At 37.8% G+C, this 11,849-nt stretch overlaps 1 pseudogene; it reads left to right on the top strand.

Moving 5' to 3' along the window:
• The first annotated feature begins 7,505 nt into the window (after nt 1-7,505).
• LOC124094644 (lysine-specific demethylase 3A-like) lies at nt 7,506-8,174 on the top strand (annotated as a pseudogene).
• Nucleotides 8,175-11,849: the final 3,675 nt, after the last annotated feature.

Here is an 11,849-nt window from a genome sequence, read left to right as displayed (position 1 = left end):
ATACCGAAAATATGAAATATTTTAGGAGGAGAAAAATAGAAAACGTGTGGGCATAAATTTCCCTGGACTGATTTATTTTCTCTTCTTCCCATGTTTCTCTTCTACTCTTCTCCCCATATCTGCCAAAGTCGTTTACTAAATTAGTTGACAATTCATTGTTTTCAAAATTCTGGCAAATTTTAGGAATACATCTTAAAGAAATACATCATCCTATTACACAAATATATATGTAAACAGCCTTTATTATATCATTATTTTAGAATAGTGAGAAATTTAAACAACTGAGGGGGAATTATGTAAATAAGATATGATGCATTCGTTGGAATACTATGTAGCTAATAAAAGTGTGAAGCAGTCCATCTTAGTGACATGAAAGTATATTTATGGCAAGAGAAAAATGTTTATGATGTCATATCTAATTTTTGTAATATTATGAGTAAGTCTTTTTAAACATGAATTCTCAAGCTTGCTTTGGCAGCTTTTAGTTTTTGCAATGAAAGAACTCATTTGAAAGAAGAGTGATATTTGCTAATGATTTAATGAGACACTGGTTCCTTCCAATAAACCTTAAAAATATTATAAGCCGGGAGCAGTGGTACATGCCTGTAATCCCAAGGACTTGGGATAGATGAGGCAAGAAGATCTCAAGTTCAAAGCCAGCCTCAGCAACTTAGGGAGGTCTTAAGCAACTGAGACCTTTCTCAAAATTAAAAAAAAAAAAGTGGAGGGGGCTGGGGATATAGCTCAGTGATTAAGTGTCTCTGGGTTAAAAAAATATATATATATATAAATATAAATATATATAAAATATATATATATATATATATATATATATATATATATATATATATTTTTTTTTTTTTCCCTCCAATTGAAGAAGTGTTTAGGGGAAAGGAGCATAGGAGATAGTTAAAGAAGGCAAAATATGTATGTAGAGAATCTGGATACTAGGAGCCCTTAAGTGGAGAAAGTGGTCCTTGAGAGGCCAAATCTGTACAAAAGATATAAAGCTAGTGAGTTGAAGGACCACTGGGAGGCACCCAGAACCACACTGGATCAGAGGCCTTGTTAGCCAGGCAGCTACCTACACTTCCTAGGAGAGAGAATTCCCACAGGGCCAGCACCAAGGGCCTATGCCTACTGATCATTCAGTAGAACTTTCTTCTGTCTGCATCACCGACTTGCTACTGATTGTTCATCAGAACAAACCTAGCCCACACCTAAGTCTTCTTTCTGGCACAGTATGGTTGATGGCCCTAGATACCTGGATGTAATATTCTTAGGGCACCCATTAGCTCAAGGGGTACTACTGTGGCAATAGCACAGGAGAGAGGTTAACAACTAAAAATCCTTGACAATAGTGGGGAGGGGTCTCAGCTGCTTAGTTTGAATACAGGGAAACACTTGGAAGGAAATTGACCAAATCAGTGTAGGTCATATTTTGACCTCTCTGTGGGATAATTTTCCCCTGATATTTCTATATGAGATTGTTTTGACCTTCTTTCTAAATATTAGCAATTTAATGACTGTTTATAGCCTTGATTGATATTCATGGTTAAAATATTACAAAATTTCCATTTTTATCAAAATTATTTTCTTTGTGGGAAAGCTTTTCAGTGCAAATTTTTAAGTGAAGCTTTTTATTGATCATAGTACCTCATTCCCCATTTTCCTTTCACCCATTCCAATTAGGCTTCTGTCCATTGATCCACAAAGACTGTGCTTATCGTAGGAGCAGTGGACACCATTGTGAATCATCACTTGTCAGTCCTTGTTTTACCTGACCTCCCAGCCCTTGCCCACTGGGAACTTTCTTCTTTCCACACCTCAGCACATCTTTCCCACTCCCAGCTTTAGTGGCTGCTTCTCTGGAGTCTCCTTCATAGGATTTTAGAATTCTTAGATCATGTTCTTGCAAATCACTTTGTCTCTGTTTTTCCTAGGGAATCTCCTTTATTACAAGGATTTAATAGAGCTCACATGCTGATGGTCTCCATAAATAGACCTAACAATGATGGAAAATCCTTGAAGTCCTAGGTTCACAGTTGCTTATGATACGGTTATATTTTTGAACATTAAAGATTACAATGTCCTAATGCTTTATTTAGAAGTTCTTATATCCATATTTATCAGCACGATTACCTATAACTTTTTCTCATACAACCCTTGTCCAAATTTCGTGTCAAAATTATCTTAGCTTTGCAAAATTTTCATAGCTTTGCATTTATTTGTATTTTTTTTCTTTTTTAAAAATGTGTTTTTTAAAAACTTTGTGGTTGTAGATGAACCCAATACCTTTATTTTATTTGTTTATTTATATGTGGTGCTGAGGATTGAACCCAGTGCCTCACATGCTAGGCAAGCGCTCTACCACTTAGCCACAACCCCAACCCTAAAATACGTGTTTTAGGAATTAACTGTTTCTGTAATTCTGGTAAAACTTGGTTTTAAAATTGTCAGCCTGTTACTGATTTTTGATGGAGGATTTGGATTACTGATAACATTTCTTTAATAGATATGGCTTATTCAGATTTTGCTCTTCTTTCTGAATCAGTTTTGGTCATTAGTGTTCTGGTTTTAGATTTTGTTTTCATTTTTTTATTCACTTTTATTTTCAAATAATTTGCATATCATTGTTCATAGTAGCTCATTGAGATAGGTGTGCTGAACGGTCAGTGGCACCCATTCAACTACCTTTTACTGTGTCCTGTAGTTTGGATCCTAAATGTCTCCCAAAGGTCTGTTTGTTAAAGGCTTGGTCCCCAGGCTGGAGGGGATAGAAACTTTAAAAAGTAGGATTGCTGTATGTATACACATGGATGTATAACCAATGTAATCCTGCAATCTGTACACATGGAAAAATGAGAATTCATACTCTATTTGAATCAAATGTATGATATGTCAAGATCATTGTATTGTCTTGATCAACTAACAAAAAAATAAATAAAGTAGGGCTTACTGAGAGGTCTTTGGTTCATTGGGGGCATCTTTAAGGGATTATGGGATCCTGGTCCTCTCCTAGCCCTCTCTCTTGCTTCCTGGTAGTGGGGAGTGTGGTTTTGCTCCCTCATGTCCCCCCCACCCCCACCCCACCCCCTCCCCTCTATGGCCACAGGACCCAGAACAACAGAGGCTAATTGATCATTGACTGAAACCTCCAAAATCTCCTTATAACTTGATTATCTCTGTTACTTGTTATAGCAACGGAATGCTGATTAAAACGCTGCCTTCCCATAGTGCACCCCTGGAAACCTAATAGCTACGTTGAACTGCCTCATCTTTCTTTCAGCTACTATTCTAAAGGCAAATTAGGTTAGTCATTTAGTTATTTAAGATGTGCACGTGGCATCCATTTGACTTCCTTTCACCATGTGAATTTAGAAGGTGAAATGTTGTTTCAACTGTTTGCCAATATGACCATTGACTAGGAATTGGCTTTTTATTATTTGAGCCTTTCAGAATTCAGACACTAATATGTTATATATACATTATATTATATAGTATTTAATATGTGTAATATGTAATATACTATATACTATGTATTATATATAAATAATATATATAATATATAATTATACATATTATAAAATATAAAATATATAATGAGGGGCAGATGTGACAGTGGCAGCTTCCTAATCCCTGAGTGACAAAGGCTGTGTATTCTTGAGTAAGCATTTCCAATGGACTCTTGCTGATTCCATATTTTATGACATTTATCTATTTTTGTGCAATAAGATACACTAATGCTTAGCGGTTAAAAAACAAACATTTACTATCTTGTGTAGTTTCTTCAGATCAGGATCCCAGAGTGAATTTGCCTGGTGGTTCTTCCTTAGAGTAATTCATAAGGTTGCAGGCATCTGTAGATATCTGAAGGCATGACTGAGGCTGCAGGACCTGTCTCTAAGATGTCTTCAGGTGGCCATTACCAGAAAACCTCAATATCTCACCATGGACTTTTCATAGACTTTCTCAGATCATAGCAAGTGTTTTCCCCAAGAGTGATATGAGAATTAGTGGGAGAGACTAGGAGAATCACAGAAGCAACAGCATCATTCAACCTAATCTAAGAAGTGACCTACTGTCATTTCTGCTGTATATTATTGGTCACACAGACCACCTCTGGCTCTCACTATAACTAACACTGCTTTAGCACATTTATATCATGTCCTAGCTCTGGAAAAATTTGCATTTGTAACGTTTGGTTTCTCTCAGTTTATTTAGGTGTATGAATTCTAAGAATATTAACTTAAAATAATTTACCTGTGTTTGTGTGTGCATGTATGCACATGTGCATTGTGGTGCTAAGGATCAGACCCAGCGATTCATGAGAGCTCATGTGTGAGACAGTTCAAGAAAATTTAGAGGTAAAATGATTGGGTTATGAGATCTTTATTTAGCCCAATCCATGAACTAATCCACTGATATGGATTAGGTGGGTGGTAGCTGTAGGCAAGTAGGGCATAGGTAGAAGGAGGTGGGTCACTTGGAGTATGCTTTTGGGGTTTATATTTTGTCATTGATGAATAGAGTCTCTCTCTCTCTCTCCCTCTCCTTCCTGATAATTATGTCCTGAGCTGCTTTCCTCCATTACGCCTTTTTGCTGTGAGGTTCTGCCTCACCTCAGGTCCAAAACAATGGAATTGCCATCTACTGAGTGAGACCCTCTGAAATCTTGAGCCCCAAATAGCCCAATACACTTTTCCTCCTCTATGTTTTTTCTTGTCAGATATTTTAGTTACAAAGGTGAAAAAACTAACTAAAGCAAACACTGAATTGTACCTCCAGCTTATTAATCACTTTAAAAAAAGTTATGTGGGAGAATTCAAAATAGCATGAACCTGATTTTTTAATGCATGAATTTTTTTATGGAATTTACAGAAACTTTATGTTTGAGGCTCATATTCTTCATGCTCAAAAATACTTCAGATTAAACTTGGAGAACATACATTAGAGAGTAGTAGGATTTATAGCACTCAGATTCTGAGGTAAACATATCCATCTCTGCCCTTCTGGAATCAATATCAAGGCTGTAGCAGAAACCCCACCCAGGGGGGGAAAAAGAAACCCTGTAACTCTATGGTTTCATCACTTTTATCCTCTTCCTCCTGCCGACTAAAGAAGAAAAATAATTTCTAAGGCTTATTTCAACTACTCTAATGTGGAAGTTACTACTGGATGGCTACCCGGCAGCCATTCCATTCTTGCTTGCAGTTAGGCAACTGTCTTGTTTGAAATGAGGTGATAGACCGGACTTTGTTTCGGGTCTTTCATTCCCTATCTGTAGTGAATTATACATCTGTATGTTTTGGTATGTAACTTTGTAGCACTTTCCACTGGAATAGGGAGGACATATAGTTCTGTCCCATTAGTGTTAAACTTGGCCAGGTGATTTGTTTGGCAAGTGGAATGTTACTGGACATGACATGAACATAGAGAAACTCTTAAGTGTTTTTTTGCATGGTTTTTATCTGGCCTCTTCAACATCTCCCACATATCATGACAAGAACATGCTCTGGGGTGGCCAGTAGTACCAGAATAAGGACATGTATGGGGCATATATGAAAATATACACAACCTGGACCCATGCCTGGCCAGTCCTGACCAAATCCAGCAGATTCACAGATGACCTACATACTCATAAATAAGGAACAAATGCTTATTCTTAAAAAAACCACTAAGATGTTGAGGTTGCTTGTTATGAAGTACAGTAATACAGGATGGCAATCTGCCCAGATCCAGAGGTTGAATCATATCAGACTAAGCAAATCCTTTTATCTTTTTTTTTTCCTGAACACTTGATTTCTAGATTCTCTTGAAACTAGTAGTGGCCAAAAGACCTGTTCTTAGCTGTTAAACTATTTGGTAACAGTCTATTGAGGACTTCTAGAAATGCTTTTGCTTCCCTGGAAAAAGACAGTGTAAGGACTAGAAATGGTTCCTTTTTTCCTTTCTTGAAAATTCAGTGTCTATCTTGAGACTATAGTTGAAAGGCACAGATGAAAGTTTACAGCTAAGGATATGGAGCAAACAGAAAATCTGGGCTCAAGAGGATATGTTTTTGAAAATCAAAGAGAGATCAGTAGAATAGAGGAAAGGGACCAGGAAGGGGGGGTGGGGAGGGAAAGGGAAATACTGGGGAATGATATTGGTCAAATTATATTGTTATGACACGTGCATGTATGAATATATATATAACAACAAATCCTTATTGGTGTTTAAAATGCACCAATAAAAATATGGGGAAAAAAGATGGTATATTTTATTGGTTGGTCCACATTGGCAACTACCTATCTCTAGAATTCTTATTGAGTCAGGTTATCTATTTCTTGCCCTCCAAGGAATTTTTAATTTAACATACCTAGTATGGCAGTTTAGACATACTAGTTACTGTTTGTCTGAGGAGAGAGAGACCAAAGAGAAAAGGGTGCCTGTTATCCTGCCTATTCACATGGACGCTGGGAAACCTGTCTTCTTCCTATTTATTAGGTTGTCAGAACCTGATAGTTTCTTCTGTGCTCCCTCTTTGGGGTACAATCTACAAAATGAAACAATGAAGCAATTAACTTAAGGTTGCTTTTAATTAAAAACTTGGTTGGGATTGATTTGGATACAGCAAAGAACATCCTGGTCAACATTGAAGACCACTCTGTCAAATGGTGATTTTTTTTTTTTTAAAGAAAGCTACAACAGGGGCTGAGGTTGTGGCTCAGTGGTAGAGCACTTGCCTAGCACGTGTGAAGTACTGGGTTTGATTCTCAGCACCACATATAAATTAATAAAATAAAGGTCCATTGACAACTAAAAAATATTTTAAAAAAAGAAAAGAAAGAAAAAAAGAGCCACATAGTAAGAGCATCTCTAGGAAGATTACCATGAATAGACTGTCAAGGAGTTCAAGAACTGTGTGCTGTGTGGGACACCACCATCTTCAATCTGGACAAGTTATTGAGGTTTGCTACCAGAAGAAGGGGAAATTTTTCCAATAAAGTGCTGACTTTATGTTGGAGATGCATGAGGAGTCAGGTACATGAGCCAGAGAACTTGAGGCCTACACAGAGATTCTTGGAAAAACTCTTTATGCTGTTGGAAACTGTTCATTACTGTAAGTACAAAATGTAGAAGAAAGATAAACTGTCTCTATTCAAATGGGCAATTCAAGAACTTTTCAAAGCCAGTCTCAAAGAAGGACATAAAACAGACTTCTTTCGTTGGAGAAGAATCTGTTCTGGGTACTGTGCCCCAGGAGGATCCCTCAATCCTGAAATAGCAGCCATGGGTGGGGTGCATTCTCCAAGCCAGCTGGCAGCACAAAGTCTGCCTGTCTAGCCAGTGCAAGTCCTTTAATCTGGCTGGTAGGACTAACTGGCCAGAACGCCAAAAGGAAAATAGAGACAGAAATGGACTCCAGGATGCACTGAATGTTTTTGATGACATGGAAAATAAGACATGTCCTTGAGTCAGAGGCCTCGAGGATTGATGATAAGCCAGTATTCTGATGCTGGCTCTTTGATAATTGCTTGCTTTTCTTGAAAGATTGCAACAACAGGAGAAACTGGTATGTGTTTGGGGAATAATGAAGGAAAAATGAAGGCAGCCAGAGAGGGTGTCAGGAATGAATCACAAATTGAACATTGAACTTTAGAAACCTGAATTCTTCAGCAAAGAGTTTGGTAATCAGGAAGTTAACCTAGTTAATTGTAGAACCAATAAAATGATTTTGTAGGCTATTGTAGAAGACTTCTGGAGTGGATTTGAAGTTGTTCCAAATCACCTGAAACTGAAAAAGGATTAATGATGATAAAACTTAAATACCAGCCACCAGGAGATTTTAAAGACATGATGCCCTCCAGGTTTGATGATCTGATATCCACATTCCATTGCTTGAGTACACAGGAGAGAAGGCAAGTTGGATTTGGTCTCTAGACTGCCTGACTACTTACTTTGTCAGATCTGGGCCTCACAGTGTATAATAATTATGAATAATTTAATCAAGAAGATTAGAAATATGGAGAAATAAATCTTTATTTAAATGTATCTGATACAGCTAATGTTATGGTCTATGTAGGAATTTCTAAAGATAGTGTGACCAAAAAGGAGTCCTTAAAACCATTTTAGATGGGGATATTCAGATACACACACACACACACACGTATACACAGACACATAACTAAAGACACTTGAGAAGATAAAAAAAATTCCTTCAAAAGACATCAGAAGAGGGGCTGGGGTTGTGGCTCAGTGGTAGAGCACTTGCTTCACGTGTGTGTGAGGCTCTGGGTTCCATCCTCAGCACCACATAAAAATAAATTTAAAAAATAAAGGCATCTATAACTAAAAAACATATTTAAAAAAAAGACATCAGAAGAGGAAGGTCAACGAGACCCAGCAGAACATGATAGTATTTGTGATTAGAGCTGGTATTTATATACCATCTTCATCTAAAGTATGGGTTCATGGCTGGGCTGTTGTGCAGTTTCTCAGAGAGGCAGTATTTATCCCAGCATGAACTGTATATAGAATCATTATGTACATAGATGTACTGAAATAGCTAATGATTTCCTTTTTTCCAAGCATATTAAATGATGGTTTTGGCTTACTGAAGGATTCTGTTGTCTGTCACAGGTGCAGAGCAATTGTAAATAGACACTACAGGTAAAAAATGTTATCTATTATGTGGTAAAGATATGGTTGTATTGAAAGCCAGTGGATCCAGTTTTGTCAAACCCTTGGGGCTCAGAGATGCCTTAATCTCTGTTTAATGGAAGTGTGTTATTGACAGGTGTTCCAACTTTTTAGGCGGGATTCCTATGGACTTTGAAAAATCATGCTACAACTTCATCTTTTTTTTTTAAAATCTATATCTAACTTGTGAAGTTACTCTGTCTAATGTAAATTGCTAGTGTTTACAGATACTAAATATATATGCAAAGTAATTTTGTAGAACATGCATCTCCAGACTATGATTTTTTACCTACTTTTACTAAATCTCTTTTCGACTCTGGAACAAACACCTGCAAGAACCCCTTGGCTAATCTGATGAACAGCTGAGTCAAAATGTATTTCTAACAATTAGGAATCCCTCTGTGTCAATAATCTGAGTTGTTTTGTTTCAGGTTTGTCTGAGTATCTCCCTGCTTTGGGGTTCAGCAGAGCTGTGGGGGAAAAGAGCAGCTGTGATGTGCTTTGTATTTTATTGTCTAGAACTGGCATTACATAGCAGAAACCATCTGCTGTACAATCCTTGGGTTAACCATCTTCCGTTAAATAGAGTTTCAATTTAAATGAAACTGTGCTAATTTGGCATTAAGCATTCTGCACTAAAACATTCCTTTAATAAAAATTTTTATAAAAAAAGTTTATGAAAAAAATGATGCGGCACTGGGGATATAGCTCAGTTGGTAGAGTGCTTGCCTCACATGCTGGGTTCAATCCCAGCACCAAAAAAAAAAAAAAAGCCATTTTAAAATTGTGCTGCAACCAATTAGTCACTTACAACTGCCATTTTTCCAATATTCAAGTTGGGCTATTATGACAACAAATAAGCCTTCAATGTATTCTTATAGTATTTCTTAAGCTTGTCTGGTTTAAGATGTTTTAACCTTTTAATGTCCTAAGAACAAGAACAAAAATAATAATAATTAAAATTATATTATTAATATTATTGAGGGTTTGTCTAGACTTACATAAAAAGTAAGTATTTGATAATATTCTGGTTTTGTAGTCAAAAGACTGGAATTATGCTGGGCTTGATGGAATACATCTATAATTCAAGTGGCTTGGGAGGTTGAAGCAGGAGGATTACAAGTTTGAGGTCAGCCTCAGCAACTTAGCAAGGCCTCAAGCAACTAAGTGAAATCCAGTCTCAAAATAAAAAGGGCTGGGCTGGGGTTGTGGCTCAGTGGTAGAGCGCTTACCTAGCATGTGCAAGGCCTGGGTTCAATCCTCAGCACCACATAAAAAATAAATAAAATAAAGATGATATTGTATCCAACTAAAAATAAATATTAAAAAGTAAAAAGTAAAAAGGGCTGAGGATGTGGCTCAGTGGTTAAGCACCTCTGGGTTCAATACTCGGTACAAAAAAACCCAATCCAGGATTATAATTTGAGTTCTATCACTTATTATTTGATTTTGGTAAGTCATGCAACTTCTAGGCTATTCACTCTTCTACCCATTTTTTAGTTTACTAAGATCACTGAGGCATTCTTTTTGGAGGGGTACCAGGGTTGGAACTCAAGGGCACTCGACCACTGACTCACATCCCCAGACTTATTTTGTATTTTATATAGAGATAGGATTTCGCTGAGTTGCTTAGAGCCTCACTTTTGCTGAAGCTGGCTTTCAACTCAGGATCCTCCTGCCTCAGCCTCCCGAGCCTCTGTGACAACAGGCCTGTGCCACCACGTGCGCACTGAGGCATTCTTCAGGCACCATGTTTTGTGATCTGCTGAGGGTTCTGGATTGATACATTTCTATTAATAGTATATGCCCCCAGGACAGCTGTGGACAGTGTCAGTGAGGCAGCAGTTTTCCCGAGGTTGTTCAATGGCAGGGCATGTGGTTAAAGACTTCTCTTGCCATTTGATCTTAAGTCTGCTTCTCTGTGTTGACAATGGGCCTGCTTTGAAATTGGGTAAGGCATAATTCCAGGTCCTACCAGCCTAAGACACTGGTCGTTGGCATCATTGTAATGTAAGCACAGGAATCAATATTACCTTTGAAAAGTATAAAATAAAAAACTTGTTGAATAAAATTGAATTTTTGACATGGTAAATTTCTAAGCACTCCATAATATGATTAGACATCATGGGCATGAAGGGGGCCGATAAAGCTTTATTTGAACTTCTTAGTTCTCCTGTAAAAAGCCCCTGCCTTCTGGCACTCCTCACATATCATGAGAACTGGATCCACACCATTTGTCTAGTTAGTTGCTCTGATATGAAATAGTAATAAATATTCTTTAATATCTCTGAAAGATCCAGATGGTCACATCACAGACAAGGTCCTTAGGTCAAGCCCTGAGGTGCCCAGAAGGTGGAGGTGCTATCTCCTCCATGGGTAGCCCAGACCTTGGAGACAAATGAAGTCATCTGGCCCCTGGAGATATTTTCTTTAAGTGGGAGGAAGGACTCAGACCATTATCTTCCTAAGAAGACTGTTTTGGGAGAGTTGAGAATAGGACCTCCCTCCTCCAGAAGCAGAGAAAAGTAACTTTTCCTCACTTCCTACCTATGGGATGAGTTATTTGGTTGTGACATAAGACATTTAACCTAATTGTGACATCCTGGGAGTGGTCAGCATATCAGTTATTTACTGTAAGTAATAAGAAATCTAATTCCAATCCAGAACACTTTGTGTGTATATTCAGGATAAGATTAAGATGAACATTAAAACTTCAATGATCTTTGACATAATTATAGAATTATCTCCTGAGTTTTTTTGCAAGGGAATTGAGGGCCCAGATGTGACCTGACCTGTGGATGGGTCCCCATATGCATTTTTCTCTTATTTTTTTTAAACATACCATCCTTTGCTTAGAACAACAACAACAACAACAACAACAAAACACCTTCTAAGTCTGGGGCAGGGCATAGACAGAAACATGCAGTGGCTAAAAATTAGAAGTCTGGGGACTCTGGGGACCAGAAGTCTCAGTCCTGGAGGGAACAAAATAACAGATTAAAGAGGATACAAGAGCCAAAGGTCAGAAGACTTGGAGGTTTTGGACCTTTGGTTACTGCAGTTCTAGGAGCGACTCCTGGGTGGGGGTGGGGGTCTTTTACAAACTCGGCAAGGTGGGGGTCCAAGGGCTACAGGTCTGGCAGGATCCTCCCTCTGCAGTAACA

This window comes from Marmota monax, unplaced genomic scaffold (genome assembly GCF_021218885.2).
Source record: "Marmota monax isolate L192 unplaced genomic scaffold, Marmota_monax_Labrador192_F-V1.1 WCK01_AAM20220418_F8-fsc00007, whole genome shotgun sequence".
Taxonomy (NCBI): domain Eukaryota; kingdom Metazoa; phylum Chordata; class Mammalia; order Rodentia; family Sciuridae; genus Marmota; species Marmota monax.
Note: the sequence above shows the minus strand (reverse complement) of the source record. Positions and strands in the feature narration are given on the sequence as shown.